The 19,236-nt window shown below is 36.6% G+C and overlaps 1 pseudogene; it reads left to right on the forward strand.

The window, feature by feature from the left end:
• Positions 1 to 17,363: 17,363 nt before the first annotated feature.
• Positions 17,364 to 17,464, forward strand: LOC111556802 (annotated as a pseudogene).
• Positions 17,465 to 19,236: the final 1,772 nt, after the last annotated feature.

Genomic DNA, 19,236 nt, shown 5'->3' on the forward strand with positions numbered 1-19,236 from the left:
TTATTGATGAGGGTAAGAGATCTTCAGTAATCCCTCTTGGTGAAATTGGAGAATAGTGACATAACTCTTTCTCACTCTGATCCTAACGTTCATGCTCCTTTACTGCACTACACTATCTCCTTTGATAACAGAAAAAGGGGTGGAATATGCTATTTGTATATATCTACAAAACTCTTATTATATATATTGAGCTATCTGTAAATCAGTTTTCTCCTATGTAAAGTCATGGGTTAGACAACAAGTTATTATTTTTTTCCCCGTGTCATGGCATTTGGCCAAATAACTCTAATTAGTCAAAGCTCATACCATATGCATGCTTTTAAGCAGCTTAAAGCTACCTCTATAAACTCTTAGCAGTGCAAGTATTTTTGTCAAAGATCTTCACTTGATCCATCTGTACCGCCTTGAAACACTGTGCAGCAGTGCAGGGAAAGAGGAATATAGCTCACTTCTCTGGGAATCACTCAAGCAACTTGTAATAGATGTACAAATTGGGTAATTTTCACCCATTCGATGTAAAGAAAGGAAAAAAATTAAGGAGAATTGTTGCCACTTGGCATTCATTTCTTTCTTGAGCTGAGAGCAGTGGGATAAGATTCTCAGTCAATTTTTTTAATATAGAACCCAAATTAGACTTAAAAAGAAAAGTGCTTCTTTTCTCTGTGGGTAGCTTCTCGATTTTGTTGACACTTGTTCTCCCTTTTTCTATTAAGTCACTCATCAGTTGGTAAACTGGGGCTTATTACTCACAATATCAAGTGAGAACAGAAACCCAAAGCCATCAGCTATGAACCTGAACATACCAGTGTACCAAGTGACTTTGCTGAACCGTGCCCCACAGGCAAAGGGAGGCTGAGTAAAGGAGCACACAGATGGCATCATGGTTCCGAATTTATTTTCCTTTTTGCCTATTCTAAATAATTTTAAGGTACCTCAAATCATCCTGGGTCTGAGAGCATACTTATTATCTCATTTCCAATTTGAAAGAAAAAGGAAGGTAGAGATTAAACTCTGGGGAGCTCGGACAAAGAACCATGGTCAGGTACCAACCTATGATATAGGTAAAGATGTTCATTATCACATGGAAACTGGATGGCACTCTTAACTTTTCTATAAAGCAAATTTCTGTTCACACAATTAATTTAATTTCCTAGCTGTTAAATATAAAAGTCAATGATAATGGTTTTGATCAGATGACAAGTGCAAGATCTGCCACGCAGAAGACTTGAGTAGGAATAAATACAAAAAAGACCATATCTTTCAAAAGGAAGAAATTATTTTTATGGAAGTAGAAGTAGTGAGTGTCAAAACCATCTTTTTATCCCAGTCTAAACCAGTATAAAAGCCACATTACCCTCTTTTGTCACAGTCCTCATCATATATCCATCCTTCTTTTTCCAGATACAAACACAAACAAAAAAATGTTTTGTATATTAATGGATGCCTTTGACATTGAGAAAAGAAATGATTGAAGTGTGATATGCATTATGATTCTGGATCCTAACTCAGAAAGCCATTAAATACTACATTCATGTGTGCAACAAACATTTTTGAATGTCTCTATGCCAGACAATGTTCTAGAGTCCCATCATATATTACCAAGCAAAATGAGAAAAAATAATGATCACACTAGAAGTAGGACACATAGAGACTTCTAATAATAAGCATAATAAATAAATTATATTTTGGTATGGGAAAACTACCATAGGAAAAATAGAATCAAGACTGTGTCAGCACTCTGAAACTAGAGGTTAACCACAAGAAAACATTTGGAAATACCACAAATGCATGGAGGTTAAATAACATACTGCTACTAAACAATGAACGAGTCCACAAGTAAATCAAAGAAGAAATAAAAAATGTATGTGGAAACAAATGAAAAGGAAACATAATGGTCCAAAACATTTGAGATGCAGCAAAGCAGTTCTAAGAGGGACGTTTATAGAAATACAGACCTACCTCAAAAAGCAAGAAAAAAATCTCAAATAAATAACTTTATCTTACACATAAGGGAGCTATACAAAGAACAACAGCAGCAACAACAAAACAAAAATGCTAAAACCAGCAGAAGGAAGGAAATAATAAAGATTAGAGCAGAAATAAATAATATAGAAACTAAAAACAAGCAAACACACAAACAAAAACAACAACAAAAATCCACAATATAACACATTAATGAAACCAGGAGGTGGTTCTTTGAAAAAAATCAATAAAATTGTAAACTTCTATCCAGACTTCTGAAGTAAAGGACTCAAATAAATAAAATTATAAACGAGAGGGTGGAAATAACAATCAACACCACAGAAATACAAAATATTTTAAGAGAATATTATGAAAAACCATATGCCAACAGATTGGACAGCCTTGAAGAAATGGCTATATAAATTCCTAAAAGCATATAAAGTACCAAAACTGAAAAAGAAATAGCAAAATTTGAACAGACCAGTAACCAGCAAAAAAGTTAAAGCAATAATCAAAAAAATCCCAACAAACAAAAGTCTAGGACCAGATCGCTTCACAGGTAGTTTTACCAAACATTTAAAGCAGAGTTAATACCTATTCTTGTCAAACTATTTTGAAAAAAATAAAAAAGGAAAGAAAACTTCCATATTTATTCTATGATGCCAGAATTATCATGATAGCAAAACTGGGTAAAGTCACCACTAAAAAAGAGAACTACAGGCCAATATCTCTGTTTAACATAGATACAAAAATCCTCAATAAAGTACTAGCAAACCTAATTCAACAATACATGTAAGAAATTCACCATGATAAAGTGGGATTTATTCTTTGGTTGCAAGAGTAGTTCAATATTCACAAATCAGTGAATGTGATACATCAAATCACATCAATAAAAGAAAGGATAAGAAGAGCCATATGATCATTTCAATAGACACATGAAAAGCATTTGGCAAAGTGTAACATCTATTCATGATAAAAACCCTTAACAAAGTAGGTTTAGAGAGAGACTATACCTCAACATAATAAATGTCATATATGAAAACCCCATAGCTAACTTCATCTTCAGTGGGGAAATACTGAGAGCTTTTCCCCTAAGGTCAGGAATAAGACAGGGATGTCCACTTTCACCACTTTTATTCAACATAGTACTGGAAGTCCTAGCCACAGAAGTCAGACAAAAAAAAAAAAAGAGAGAAAAAGAAAAAAAATTTTAGAAGGCATCCAAATTTGTATGAAACAAGTATCTTTCATTATTTCCAGATGACATGATACTATATACAGAAAACCTGCAACATTCCACCAAAAACCTACTAGAACTGATAAATGTATTCTGTAAAGTCATCGGATATAAAGCCAACATACAGAAATCTGTTGTATTTCTAGACACTAATAATGAAGCAGCAGAAAGAAATTAAAACTGCACTAAAAATAAAAAGATGCTTCACCAAAGAGGTGAAAGACTTGTACTCTGAACACAACAAAACACTGATGAAAGAAGTTGAAGAGGACACAAAGAAATGGAGAGATATTCCATGCTCATGGATAGGAAGAACAAATATTGTTAAAATGTCTATTCTACTCAAATCCATCTACACATTTAATGCAATCCCTATCAAAATGCCAACAGCATTTTTCACAAATCTCTGGAGGTTGCACAATTCCAGACTTCAAGTTATATTACAAATTTTAGTGATCAAAACAGTATGGTATTGGCACAAAAATGGGCACATAGATCAATGGCACAGAAAAGAAAATCCAGAAATAAACCCACAACTCTATGGTCAATTAAACTTTGACAAAGCAAGAAAGAATATCCAATGATAAAAAGACAGTCTCTTCAACAAATAGTGTTGGGAAAACTGGACAGCAACATGCAAAAGAAAGAAACTGCATCACTTTATTACATCATGCACAAAAATAAATTAAAATGGATGAAAGACCTAAATGTGAGACCTGAAACCATAAAAATCCTAGAAGAGAACACAGGCAGTAACCCCTTGGACATTGGCTGCAGCAAGATTTTTCTAGATATGTCTCCTGAGGCAAGGGAAACAAAAGCAAAAATAAACTATTGGGATTACATCAAAATAAAAAGCTTCTGCACAGTGAAGAAAACAATCAACAAACCTAAAAGGAAACCTATGGAATAGGTGAAGATATTTTCAAATAACATATCTGATAAAGGGTTAGTATCAAAAATATATAAAGAACTTATAAAACTCAAAACCCCCAAAAACAAATAATCTAGTTAAAAAATGGGTGGAAGACATGAATAGACATTTCTCCAGAGAAGACATCCATCCAGATGGCCAACAGACACATGAAAAGATGTTCTTCCTTACTTACCAGTAGGGAAATGAAAATCAAAACTATAATGTAATATCACTTCACACCTGTCAGAAGGGCTAAATCATCAACACAAGAAACAACAAGTGTTGGCGAAGATGTGGAGTAAAAGGAACCTTCTTTTGCTGTTGATGGGAATGCAAACTGGTACAGCCACTATGGAAAACAATAGGAAGTTCCTTAAAAAGTTAAAAATAGAACTACCCTATGATCCAACAATCACACTACTGGGTATTTATTCAAAGAGTACAAAAACACTAATTCAAAGGGATACATGCACTCCTATGTTTATAGCAGCATTATTTACAATAGTCAAGATATGGAAGAAGCTCAAGTGTCCATCAATAAATGAATGGATAAAGATGTGGTATGTGTGTGTACACACACACACACACACACACACACACACACACACACTGGAATATTATTCAGCCATTAAAAAGAATGAAATCTTGCTATTTGCAATGATATGACTAGAACTAGAGAGTAAAATGCTAAGCGGAGTAAGTCAGAGAAAGACAAATACCATATGAGTTCACTCATATGCGGAATTTAAGAAAAAAAAAAATGAGGTGCTGCCTGGTTAAGCATCTGACTCTTGATTTCAGCTCAGATGATAATCTCATGGTTTGTGGGTTCAAGCACTACATTGGGCTCTGTGCTGACACCTTGGAGCCTGGAACCTGCTTCAGATTCTGTGTCTCCTTCTCTCTCTGCCCCTCCCCAACTCACACTCTATCTCTGTCTCTCTGTCTCTCTCTCTCAAAACTAAATAAACATTTTAAAAAAATTAAAAATCACTCTGGATGCTGTGTGTGAGGGAATGGATGATAATAGTGGAATCTAGGAAACTTGCAAAGAAATTAGTGATGGAAAGTCAAAATCATAATTGATTTTGGGGGCACATGGTGGCTCATTCAGTTAAGTGCCCAACTCGTGATTTTGGCTCAGGTCATTATTTCCCGGTTTGTAAGCCCTGAGTTGAGGTTGTGCTGTCAAAACAGAGCCTATTTGGGATTCTCTCTGTATGTCCCTCCCCCCTGCTCATGCCCTCTTTCTCTCTCTCTCTCTCTCTCTCTCAAAATTAATAAATGAGCACTGTTTAAAAAAAAAGAATTTATTTTGAAGGAAGAGCCAATATTAGTTTCCCAGACATTAGATATGAGAGATAAGAGAAATATAATTCCAGGGTTGTTGATGGGAGCAAATATAAAGATGAGTTGCCATTGGATGATTTGGGAAGGCTGAGGGAAGACAAGTTTTAAAAGGAAGCAAATCAAGAGTTAAATTTTGAATGCATTAAATTTGAAATGCCTGGTTGACATTCAGTGGAAAAATCAAGTAGGCAGTTTGATACATGACTTTGAAGTTTAGGAAGGGGCTGTGATACATAAGAAGTTTTCAGCACATAGATGGTATTTTAATATGGGATAATGAATTATGTCAACAGGAGAGTGAGTAAAGACAGACAAGATACCAAACACTAAGCTCTGTGATACTGCAATTTAAGATGTTAGGGGGAAGTGGGGGAACCAGAAAAGGTAACTCACAATAAGCAGTCCAGGTGAAGGAGGTAAATCAAACCTGGATGCTGCTGACCTGTGTGCCAAGGAAAGACAGAATATCAAGACAGTGGTAGTGAGAAATTATGTCACATGATACTCATCAGTCAACTAAGATAAGGATTGTGAATGGACTAAACACCCGGGAAGATCTTTTTACTCTATGAACTCTAATAAACAAAATAAAACAAAAACCTGACCACCAAATGCTTTATGCCAAACTAACATATGGAAAAGAAATATGGGAAATTTAAAATTGTTGACATCACAATATGTGGGTTATTTTTCCTTATTCTTCATACTAAATTTTCTTCATTATCATTATAGTAATTTTGATAAGAGGAAAGTATATTTATATGCTTCCGGTGAGCACCAAGTTGAAATGCCCATGGTGATGCATCCATCTTTGCTAACCATACTTTCTTGCTTCAATGGCTCTTCTTTTTTCAAGATATTTTCCTAATCTTTTACCAGCACTCATGATGCCCTCCATGATTCTAGCCACTCAAATCTCACTGCTGCCTGTGTCACATTTTATGGATGAAGACACAAAAACACTACATTCTGTTGGCTGAGGTTACCTTGCTCTTTCTCTAAATTCTAGGCCTTCACAAAAACTTATGCTGTCGCTCAGCTTAATAACTAGCTCCCTGTTAGTCAGCATTTTTGTTATCACTTCTCCCGGAAGACTCCTTTGAACTGCAAAATTAGCTTAGGCTTCCTCACATGTTCAAAACTAGAGAGGCCCTTCCTTCTCCAGGAATCCTTGCAGGTGGCAGCATTTCTTCCAAAATTCTCCAAATATGAACATTCTGATGGCATTTCCTTTACCAGAATATGGAGCTAGCTACTCAACCATCTTCCTATGGGAAAATACCATCTTTGCCTTCAGATAATGCCAATTCAGTGGCTGCTTTTAGGGAGACTCAGAGTAACTCACTCTTCTAAAGGAAAGTGTAGAGGTGACTCTACTGAGAACTTTTTTCCACCTCTCTCATTAGGGACAATGAAAGGAAAAACCATGGCCACTCCACTAAGAACAGCCGTGCACTGCCACCAATGAAATCAAGAAAGAGCTGTCAATCCTGTCGGTATCTGGGCCAGGTAAGATGTCCCGTGTTTGGTGTTTTCTGCCCAAAACAACACAGATGGGTTTACAGAAGAGATTCCCTTCTATTAGAACATCCAACCATACCTATTTCATTCAGTTTAAATATGACAACAAAAGGGTATATTTTTTCTTGTTCATCATTACATCTTGAGACATTAGCACCCTGCATTAAATGCAGAAGGAACTTAACAGATACCTCTTGAGTGAATGACTCTCTAAGCGATGTATCTAGAATGCTGTTAAGCCCATCATTTCAAAAAAAGTTTATAGACCAACCTAATTTCACATTCAGGTTATATAATTCATGTTGCTGATCACATCTAGGCCAGGGAGGAGCACTGCTGTCCATGATGGTGGAGTTCTGGCATCAGGAATACCTCAGTGTGCCACCCTGGGACTGCTCTTAAGTGAAATGAACATTGCAAGTAGGCAGGTTTGCATTGTGCTTGCAGTGCTGCACAGGGAAAAATTACACAGCCCATTACCAGTCAAGTCTAGGTGCCTGCTGAAGTTGTTGTGGCCTCTTTCTTTCTTTAGCAGAAGTACACAATAAAACTAGTATTGCTCCTTTTTAAAATCTCAGGGAACAAGTGTATGTGAAATTGTCTCTCAACTATCTTTGGGAAAATCAGCAGTATTAATTTTCTTATCTGTATATAGGTAACTATAATTTGAAATGTTTATGCAAGGAGTCTTAGAACCTGGACTTTGAGAATAAACATTCATTTGTAAATAAGAAGTGTTTCAGTGATACAGATGTACTGATTATTTCAGTTATAATTAATTCAGAATTTAGAACTGTGTTACTGAAGAATACTGGAAACCTTAAAAGCATTCAAATTTAATGTATATTCAGTTTGATTTATGTAAAACTTAGGGATTATAAATTCTACATGTTGAGTGATCACCATTTTTATTTTTAAAATATTTTAAATGTTTATTAATATTTTTAACGTTTATTTGTTATCGAGAGACAGGGAGAGACAGAGCATGAGCATAGGAGGGCAGAGAGAGGGGGAGACAGAATCCAAAGCAGGCTCCAGGTTCGGAGCTGTCAGCACAGAGCTCCACACGGGGCTCGAACTCACAAACCGCGATCGTGACCTGAGTGGAAGTCTGATGCTCAACCAACGGAGCTGCCCAGGCGTCCCTTAAATGTTTGCTTATTTTTGAGAGAGAGAGCATGAACGGGGGAGGGACAGAGAGAGAGAGGGAGACACAGAATCTGAAGCATGTTCTAGGCTCTGAACTGTCAGCACAGAGCCCAATGCTGGGCTTGAACCCACGAACCATGAGATCATGACCTGAGCTGAAGTCAGATGCTAACCAACTAAGCCACCCAGGTGCACCCCCATTTTTATTTTTAAAGGAAAAAAATCCTGTCTACCTTAAGAAAAAAAGGCCAACAGTAAATATAATAACATACATATTTTGACCTTGGGTAACAATTGTGGAACTATAGTTATTTTTATGACTGTAGAACTATAGTTATTTTTATCCATCTTTTTGTATTTATTTATTTATTTTCCAATGTATCTATAATGAAAATGCATTACTTTCAATGTTACTGCAAAACTGTCCTGAAGTTGACATTTGAGGAATCTTCACTTTGAATTGTTTAAGATGTTGCAAAGTTTTTATTAGTGATTTTAAGAGACTATCGCCCTTTCTGCCTTCAAGCAGTAATTTTTAAAGAAAGTAATTATATGCAAATAAAGAATGTAATTAAGTGGATTTAAAAAAAAAAAGACATCTTGCTTTCACTTCTATCTCTGTATAAGACTGAATACCAAAATGGCTCTGTGAGTTAACATAAATTGCTACAAATTTCACAAATGCCTTTTCTCATTATCTTTCTGAAACATCTGTCAATATTTATCTGATAACAGACTAAGCAATCAGCCTCAGTAAATAAAATATCAGATCCAAATACATATATCCTTTCAGCAATTAAGGCGGTTCATAGGAATAGGATATTAGCATAACAATAATGTCAGATATTCCACTTATACTGATTTTTCCTTCACAAAAATTAATAGGTGTAAAGTTGGCAGAAAAGGAATGACTGATATTCCTTAGGTTCCCCCTCTACCTGCCATTGTCCAACCACTGCATTGTTGATATCTGTGAGATGCTTAAGTAGAAGCAAATGCCAGAATAAATAGGGCTCCAGCTTATAAAAGTAAGACCAAAGTCAAGGTCACTTGCTGTTAATCAGCTAAAGCAAAGCTGTTGTTCACATGGAAGAAAAAATTGCTAAAATTGACTCTCTGCTTTGTTGCTAGTTATTAAGTGGGTTACACAGCCTAATAGCCTTTGACTTACTAGTTATATAAACTTGAGAAGGTTACTTGAATTCTTTGGAGCACATGAAAAGCATCTATAGAATGGGGTTATATAATCTATTTCGTCTATACTGAGATGAGAATTTTGAGATAAAATATGTAAATTACTCTGCATAATATGCAGCACTAAATAGACTTTCAATGCAAGTTAGATAATTTATGAGTAGTTAGAGAAACTTAAACAAATGGAAGCCACTCAGTAAATAATCAGGTTCCTAAAAGTAATAGTTTTTGTTGATATTATAAGACAATGATTATTTTAATCAAATTATGAAAGACTTCATCATTTCAGACACATCTGTAGATAGCACACAGCTGTGAATTTTGCCATGTTCACTTTAGCCCTGGCTATGTGACATGAAATTTCTGAAATATTTTTTTTCTTTTCATTTTTTTAACGTTTATTTATATTTGAGAGAAAGAGAAACAGTGTGAGCAGGGGATGGGCAGAGAGAGAGGGAGACACAGAATCCAAAGCAGCCCCTGTGCTATCAGCACAGAGCCCGACGTGGGGCTCGAACCCCCGAACTGTGAGATCATGACTTGACCTGAAGTCAGACGCTTAACCAACTGAGAGACCCAGGTGCCCCTGTTTTTCTTTCCTAGGTAGGAAAAAAAAATACATATATATATGTATGTAATAATTGTATTTCTTTTTTCCACCACATGGAAAAACAGGTTGGTGGGGGGCAGAATACAAAATGCAGTGCAGAGAAAAGAGAATGGCTTTACTATAAAATAATTGTGATAAAATTCTACCTACCAGCTTGTATTATTCTTTTGAGTATCCAAACTTTATCTGACAATTAGGGATAATAGTACCAACTTCAAACAGTTTTTGAGAAGGTTAAGTAAACTAATGGATGGCAACCTGTCATAGCTTATATGATAAAACACTGTATATAATGTCTCTGTAAATATGATGCAGTAGATTCAACTCAAGGCCATTTCTTGAAAGAACTTGTGTAAAATATGTCAGTTTTGTCTATACGCTACTTTTTGCAAAGAACACAAAAACTTTTTAGGTTGTTAAATATGAAAGTCCTTTCTGACATACTAGATGATGAAATGGTTAATAGTTACTAAGAAAAAAGACTAAATTTAGTATCATGTTTAAAAATCAAGAATATTAGGGGCGCCTGGGTGGCGCAGTCGGTTAAGCGACCGACTTCAGCCAGGTCACGATCTCGCGGTCCGTGAGTTCGAGCCCCGCGTCGGGCTCTGGGCTGATGGCTCAGAGCCTGGAGCTTGTTTCCGATTCTGTGTCTCCCTCTCTCTCTGCCCCTCCCCGTTCATGCTCTGTCTCTCTCTGTCCCAAAAATAAATAAATGTTGAAAAAAAATAAAAAAAAATCAAGAATATTAGAAATTTTTTTCCAACTTGTTGCTTTGGTATCATCAATTGCATATAAATACGACAACTTAAAAAAAGACCATGACTTATACTAAGTCATAGCTTTTTACATGTGAATAATATATAAGTAACTATCATTGACATATATAGAGTAAGATTATGAACTTGGATTCTAAACTCTGAGGTCATATTCTATCCATCTATTAACTATGTTTGATTTCTTCATATTTTCTCAAATATATGATGAAACTCTTGTCTAGTTCCCATTATCCTGAATCCTTTACCTCTAAAAGTCAGGAAGCAGCAGTTATATGAAACCAACTATTAGACTGTTAGTCTCAGGCAGAGAACCACAACACAGGATTGAGTTGTAAATTCTTCATAGACTAGTCATCAGTTTGGGATAACTGTAAAATTTAGATTTACTGCATGTATAATTATCAGATGTACATGTATGTCAGATTATTCAGTTTGTTGGAGCCTAAGAAACAATTTTTTGAAAAAGTAAGAATACTAGAATCAGTTCATTAGGAGAAGTTGAATACAGACTCAGAATGACATCAATTCATTAATCACATTTAATGGCTATGTCAAATTTAACATCACATCAGAAATACTGACTAATACATGTTTTAATAACTTGGAGTCTTATGGTTTTATTTATTTATTTATTCATTTGTTTCTCTGTTTGTTTTCTTTTGAGCTAGAGAGGGAGGGGAGGGACAGAAGGAAAAAGAGAGATCTTAAGTGGGTTCCACACTCAGCATGGAGCCTGCTGCAGGGCTCAACCTCATGACCATGACCTGAGCCAAAATCAAGAGTTGGACACTTAATTGACTGAGCCACTCAGGTGCCCCAATAACTTGTAATCTCATTAAAACACAGATTCTTCCTCAATAGGTCTGGGTCCTACATGTCCAGCAAATGCCCAGGTAGTGAGTGTCCAAGTCGTTGGCCTCAGAAAACCCTTTGAATAGGATGACTCTAGCCTAGTGCTGTCTAATAGCACTCTCTGTGATGGTGGATCTGTTTTATATATGTAACACATTTGTCCAATATGGTAGCCACTAGCACATATGGCCATTAACCTCTTGAAAAGCGTCTCATGTGACTGAAGAACTAAACTTAAATTTATTTTAATCTAAATTTAAATAGCCATGTGGCATTGGTGGTTATTAGTTACTGGGCAGCATAGGTCTAAATAATTCAAGTAATTTGTCTCGATGATATAAGAGACCATATTCAAGGCAATAAAATTATCATCCAAAATGGCAACTCAGGGTCATAATTATTAACTTAGTATTGATTTGTGTATATCAGTCCTTCAAATGTGTCACAACAAGTGCAACAACCAAAAAGGTAAGACAGTATTGGAAGTCAGTACGAGGTAGTGATTAGCTTCCATGGTTTCAAATCTATGCCACTTCCTACCTGTGTGATCTTGATTATTTAACTACTTTGTGCTTCAGATTCCTCATTTGTGAAAGGGGATAATAAGAGTAATGTTGTGAGAGTTAAATTAGTTAATATTTGTAAAACATGACAACAGTGTCTGACACAAGCCTGTACAACATGGTTGTTTTTATAAATCAAACTCCAGACTTGATACAAAAATATTAGTTTCAGAGAAATTAAACATTTAAATGTCAAAGCTAATTTGTTTTAATTTCACATAATTTATACACTGTAGATGTATAGATCTTAAAAGTATACTTAGATAAATTTTGATAAATATGTCACCCCAGAAAGTTCCTTCATGCCTGTCCCCAGATTAAACCTCCTAATAACTACAGACTTTATTTCTATTACTAGAAATTAGTTTTCAACATTCTAGAAGTACATATTAATGAAATGATATGTACTCATTCTTGCTTTTGTAACTCCAAAGAATATTTTTAAGTTCTACCCACTGCTGAGTGGTACCCCATTGTATGAGTATGCCACAATCTGTTTATCTGTTCTCCTGTTGATGTACAGGTGAGATGTTTGGTTAATAATGAATAAAGTGCTATAATCATTTAGTACAAGCCTTTTATAGACATTCATTTGCATTTCCTCTGGATAAATACCTACAAGTTGAATTGCTGGGTTATAGGGAGAGATATGTTTATCTAAGTTGTAGATAAGGCCAAAGTGTTTATCAAAGTGTTGGGTGACAATTTTCCACAGATGTCTGAACATGTTTTGAAAGCAGAGGTACTGACTGCTTTTGTTCTGGACTACTCTGTTAATATTGCATATTGAAAAGCCTTGGAAAATAGAACTAGCATCCACCTCTGGAGCAAAGGGTAGGTTTGCTTCCTGTCCATTATAACAAAGAAACTGCCCCCTCCAGGGCATTGTTTAAGATTCAGGTTCCCTAAGCTCAGGGTTTCTCTCCTCTAATATAACCTGCACGTGCAGGTGTCACCTGACTCTTTTCATCACTCTGTGTGGGAATTGAGGTTTAGAAAATTGGCGCAAGCGCTAATACTCTGGCTCATTGCTCTGACCTGGAAGTCTCGTGTTTTCTTCTAGCGCCCATGAAGCCAAGGCAGGCTTAGTTGTGACCTTGTAGGTAGGGCAGAGTCTCAAACACTTCACAGTTCTTGGTAGTTTGGTACCAGGGATTAGATGTTGACGAGACACAGATTTCTGGAAAAGAAAAATGAAGTGTTTTATGAGGTGTGAGGGAGGTACATTGGAACCAGCAGCAAACGCATTGATCAAATTGTATGGCTATCAAGTGTGTTTATAAGGAGACATTGGTGAGATGTTTGCAGGCTGTGTATCGGAAAGTAGGTTAAAGACAGCTGTGTAAATGGTGCCCTGATTGCTGCTAACCCTCCTGCAGGTAGGGTGACTTCTCACCAAGCTGGCAGTCATGCTCAAGTCCATCCATTATATTGGCAGAGATTTGTACAGGTGGTGGAGACCCTTACCTGCCCACCTCTGCTTCAGGACATATTTATAAAGACACACACGCACACCGTTAGTGGAAGGAGGGCTATTTGCAGCTTCTCTGGGCATGAACCAGGGCAGTTACTAAATTTTCGGCTAGTTCCTTGCAAGTTTGGGGAGTAGGGGGTTTGAGGCACCTGCTGCTTGGTCAGGAAAAATGGTAGCAGCTGGGCCTCTTCTGCAGGTTACCATGCCAACCGTAGAACCGCCCACACATGAACTGTGAAAGTCTGAGATTTTGCTCATTTGTTTCTGCGTTGGGTCCTGGCTGCTATAACAAAGCTTTGACCCTCTCAGATTTCCCCGAGACAGGAATAAAAACAAGCAGACAAACAAAAACCTTTGGGAAACCATAAACGAGGCATTGACAAGCATACATGCTTAAACTTCCCTAGATTGGATTTCTAAGACTGATAAAATAACCTATTGGCAAATGGGCCAATTTAATATTATTTGTGGTTCCACCGCTCATACACTATTTCTATTGTTTCACATGCTTGTACTGTGAATGCTTATACAGTCAAGGGGGGATTTGCTTGTTCAGAGACTGTGGCATGTAGAAAACTGGTAGTGAGGGACATAAGTCAATCTGTCTCCTTGTCCTCATGCAGCTGGTATAAGGGAAGCAATACAGTATCTGAGGAAGAGAAAGAGAAATCACAGCCTTGATTAAGGACTTTATGCATCACAGGTAGTAGGAGATTCAAGACTGCAGTACTACACCCTGTGCCATCAGTTGTAAAGCCAACAGGAGTTGGAATCTAACGCAACAAAGCCAATTGGATTCCATTCTTGCTCCTGTGCTCCCAGTTTTTGTAGATATTATGATTATTATAATACTGTTATATTATTTTGTAGATATTGATTGCAGGAACTAATGGCACTTGTTATAATGCCTTCAACATTGCCAACACTTGTTTTCTATCCCAAAGGCACCCAAGAACCAAGACTAATTTGCATTCATGTCGCAAAGCCTCTAATATACATTTACATTACTCTGCAGGGTTATCTAAACTTCTGTCATTCCCCACCTGTGGTCAGGATTTGGCATGAATGTCTCTACATTCTGATGTGCAAAGCTTTCACTATAAGGGTGATTCCCTGTTCATTGGCAAGCTAGAACTGTCACGCCCGAAGGTCCTGACTGCAGTGCTTTCACACCTCCATCAGCAGGAGTGAGTGATAAACTGACAAAAATTCAGGGGCCCACTTACCAAGTGAAGTCTCTTGGCACTATGTGGGTAGGGTCACAATCTCAGTTTCTCTGGCATTCGGGGAAAATTGCTTCTCTTTATTCAACAATATTACCGAAAAGGCGACCCAAGACCTTATTGACTTTTAGGTTTTGGAGACAGTATGCCTCACGTGGGCATTCTACTTGGTCTCTTATATTGGCTAACCTCAAATCAGCATCCTTCGAGTGGGGACCAAACCAAAGGCTTCATTGGAAACTGTTTAACAAGCTGTTTACATGCTGTTTACATTTGGAGCCCCACAACCCAAATGATCACTTTGAGCAACATGTTTCCATGTCATATGATTTTGCCAATGGGAACCTTTGGCAAAGGGTGTCATCCTTTATCCTGAGATCTTCTTTGTGTTTTTGACTCATCACTTCCCTGACTCTGCTATAGGGTGCATCCCTTTTGGAAACTAGCTATTAGATGGCTACTGTGCTTTTGTTGACATGAATGTTTGATGCAAGAGGCCTCATGACTCTTTAGCCTGATAATCCCCTTTTGGCATGTCCCCTTTTGGAAGAGTCCACTAAAACTCACTTGGAAAGTGGAAATGGCATATTCATGAGTACAGTTGTGTTTTGGCCCCTTCAGCATCTTGGCTTTTTACATGAAGAAGTTGCAGCTATCCCTTTTGGGGGAGCTTTGTCCTCCTTTCTACTGCCTAAAGCAAATCTGCTCGCTCAGTGGGGCCCTGGGTTCACAGAGGCTCTACTAAATGCCTGAGCCTGTTTTCACGGATGGTTCATCTAAACTGGAATGCAGTGGCATCCACTGGGATATTGCACCTGTTCAAACTCAGCACCAGCTATGCAGAACTGAAAGTGGACATATGGTCGCTCTGCTCGGTAGACAGAACTCAAGGTCATATATCTGACCAGTACTCCCCTTGATGAACCTTGTTATGTTTTTACCTACTCTTGGACTGTTGCTAATTGCTTAGCTGTTTTGTTTGCCACTTGAAAATCTTCAGACTAGCAAATTAGAAACACTGTGCTTTATATGCCTTTATTATTTTTTTATCATTATTATTTTAACATTAATTTTCTTCTGTAGTTAGTACTTTATGAGTTCTAAGAAATTTTTGCTTACTACCAAATTGTGAAGATATTATCTTATTTTCTTCTAGAAACCATATAGCTTTAGCTTTTATGTTTACCTCTATGACACATTTCAAAATAACTGTCTTACAATGTAAGACATTACATAGGGGCCAAAGTTTCTGTTTTTATTTATTTATTTTTTAATATGATGTCATCTCAACACTATTGGTTGAAGAGACTTCCTTTGTCTATTTAATTGCTGTTATGACCTTGATGAAGGCCAAATAACAGTTGAGTTTTTAAAGAATGTGTTATTAGATTTTTGTAAGTAAGATTTCTTCATCAAGATACAGAAGAATTAAGCACAAAAAGAAAATGCTCTTAAAAAGTAAACTTAAAACTTACATTTGCCAAAACTTACATTGCATTAAAGAAAATATAAACCATTAATTAGAGAAGACAGTTGTGGCACATAGAACTGATATAGCTAAAGATAGAGATAAATATCTATATCCTCAATATCCTCAATAATAAATAAGAATGATATAAACAACTCAATAAAAATGTACTCAGATATTAGCAAGCCATTTATAGTTGAAACAATATTAATGGCCAATGAATATATGGAATGTTTATATTAATTACCATTTTATATCCATTAAACTGGAAAACTTAATGAAAAATATTAGTAAGCATATGGATTTCTTAAAAACTGATGGTTGATTCAAGCAATTTAGAAAACAGTGTGGCATTCTTTTAAATTTAAATATTCAAATATCCTCTGACCTTGTTTTGCTTCCAAGTACATATACAAAGACATTTTGGCATTTGTGTCCTGTGAGATATCTATAAAAATATGCATAGCATCATAATTCATAATAGCAATAAATATGGAAATGGCAGAAATGTCTTTTGACAGGAGAAATAATAAATTGTGATACATTCTCAATAGAATATTATACAGCAGTGAATATTATTGAGTTAATGTTCCATGTAAAATATGAATTTTAATGTCATAATGAAATATAAAAAAAAAAACAAGCAGGTTTACAAGAGCGCCTGGGTGGCTCAGTAGGTTAAGTGTCAGATGTCAGGTCAGGTCATGATCTCATGGTTCGTGAGTTCTAGCCCCGCATCGGACTCTGTACTGACAGCTCAGAGCCGGGATCCTACTTTGGATTCTGTCTCTCTGGCCCTCCCCAGCTCATGCTTTGTCTGTCTCTCTCTTTCAAAAATAAACATTTGAAAAAATTTTTAAAAAGCAGTTTACATAAGACTACATATAAGCAAGACCAAGAAATATATGTGTATACTAAAAATACATTAAAAAGCGAGCTAACATTAAACAAATTGACTATACCTTACCACTTGGTGGTGACAAGTGGATAAGAAAAAGGCATAAATATCTAGATCAAGTTGTTGGTAATGTTTTAACTTGACACACAGTAATTTCACCAAAATCAGTGCTCGCTTTGGCAGTACATATACTAAAATTGGAACAATACAGAGAAAATTAGCATGGCCCCTGTGCACCAATATCCATTATATTATTAAAAATAATTATATAAGGGCGCCTGGGTGGCTCAGTCAGTTGAGTGTCCGACTTTGGCTCAGGTCATAATCCCACAGTTTGTGGGTTCAAGCCCCGCATCGGGCTCTGTGCTGACAGCTCAGAGCCTGGAGTCTGCTTTGGATTCTGTGTCTCCCTTTCTCTCTGCCCCCTGCCTTGCACTTAGTCTGTGTCTCTGTCTCTCAAAAATAAATAAACATTAAAAAAATAATAATTAGATAAATATATATTTAACATCATAGTATATATATTCAAGTTAACATTTGAATAAATATACATATAAATTAAAAATTGAAAAGGTATGCATGTGATTTAATTATAACAATGTTTTATGATCTGAAGGTAATAATTAATTGATATCTGTGTACATGCTCCCTCTATGAAAACATAAAAAAGTAAAAACCAAAACAAGCATGTTGTGAATACAAAGGTTGAAGCCACTGTGAAAGGCAGTCAAATTCTAATCCTTGTATCATATGCATTCTGTGTTCTTCATTACTGAAACGTTTAGAGTGACCTGTAAGTGACCTGCATGTTGAACATCAATGGGAGTATGGTTACTAAGTTTCTGCAACTAATCTTTAAAACAGCATGTATGCTACAAGGCTTTGCGATTGTACTTCCATGTAGGTCATCCCTTTTATGAAACACTCTACCACAGCATGGCCAAGACTTCCATGGGAGTAAAGAATATTTTTATTTTATCGGTCAGAGTATACTCTTCTTAATCCTGGCTGTTTGAACACCATGAATCTCCCCATGCTCGACACACATGATTTTAGACATTAGTACATCATAATTATGCTTTTAGATCTCAAACTTGTCAATGATGCTGTTGCTTTTGACCTGTGAGAGAAGCAAGGGCGCCAGAGAGGATAATAGCAACATAGAAGTAGGTGCCTTGTGTTGTTTCTATTTGTAGCACCTCCTGACTAGTAAATAACAGGAAAAAAGATGAATATCCAAATAGATAGTGACAACTTGATCAAAGGAAGAAAAAAAAATTGAGTCATGTACAACAGGCTTAATCAGGTTAATTAGAATCTGGGTTGCATCTTGGACCTGGGAATACTCATCAACAGGCTGTCATCTGAAGAAAGATTATTCTCACTTAGTCTAAGGAGCATGGCAGGTGTGTCGTGTGCGGCTAGATTCTCACATCAGCTCTCTGGGAAGAAGGTCTCTCGCAGAGCTGCAATTTAGCAGGCTGCCATGGCACCCGCTGAAAAATGTCTGGTGTTCCTGTTATTCCAATGTCCAGAAGCATCATTGTGTGGTGGAAATGTTGTTGGCGGTGCACAGGAAGGAGGAGGGGAGAGGTAAACAAGGAGAAAAGGGGGAAATGGTGGGGAGGAGGAAAGTAGAAGAAGGAAAGGAGAGAAGAAATGAGGAGGCTAAAGATCAATGAGAGTAAAGAAAGTAAAGGAAAACAACACTGTGGAAGGAGTTTAATCAACATCAAAACAAATACAAAGATGACAATGATTTTCAAATACAACACTAGCCTCACTTTGGGAAATGCAATCTAGTTAAGGGACTTTTCTCTTGATAGAATTTAAATCCAAAATTTTTCCTTAGATTTTTTTTTCTTTGTTTCCCCCCCCCCTTCACTTTCTCTTTCCCTTCAGTCCTTCTCCAAATCTCCTCCTCTTCTTCCTCCTCCTTCTACTAAATATATGCATTATTTACAAGAAGTGTCTCTAAACCAAAAACACTTCCTTAAGCTTCAAAAACCACACATTTCAACTTGCCACAGAGAAATGATA

The sequence above is a fragment of the Felis catus genome, chromosome D1 (assembly GCF_018350175.1).
Source record: "Felis catus isolate Fca126 chromosome D1, F.catus_Fca126_mat1.0, whole genome shotgun sequence".
Classification (NCBI taxonomy): domain Eukaryota; kingdom Metazoa; phylum Chordata; class Mammalia; order Carnivora; family Felidae; genus Felis; species Felis catus.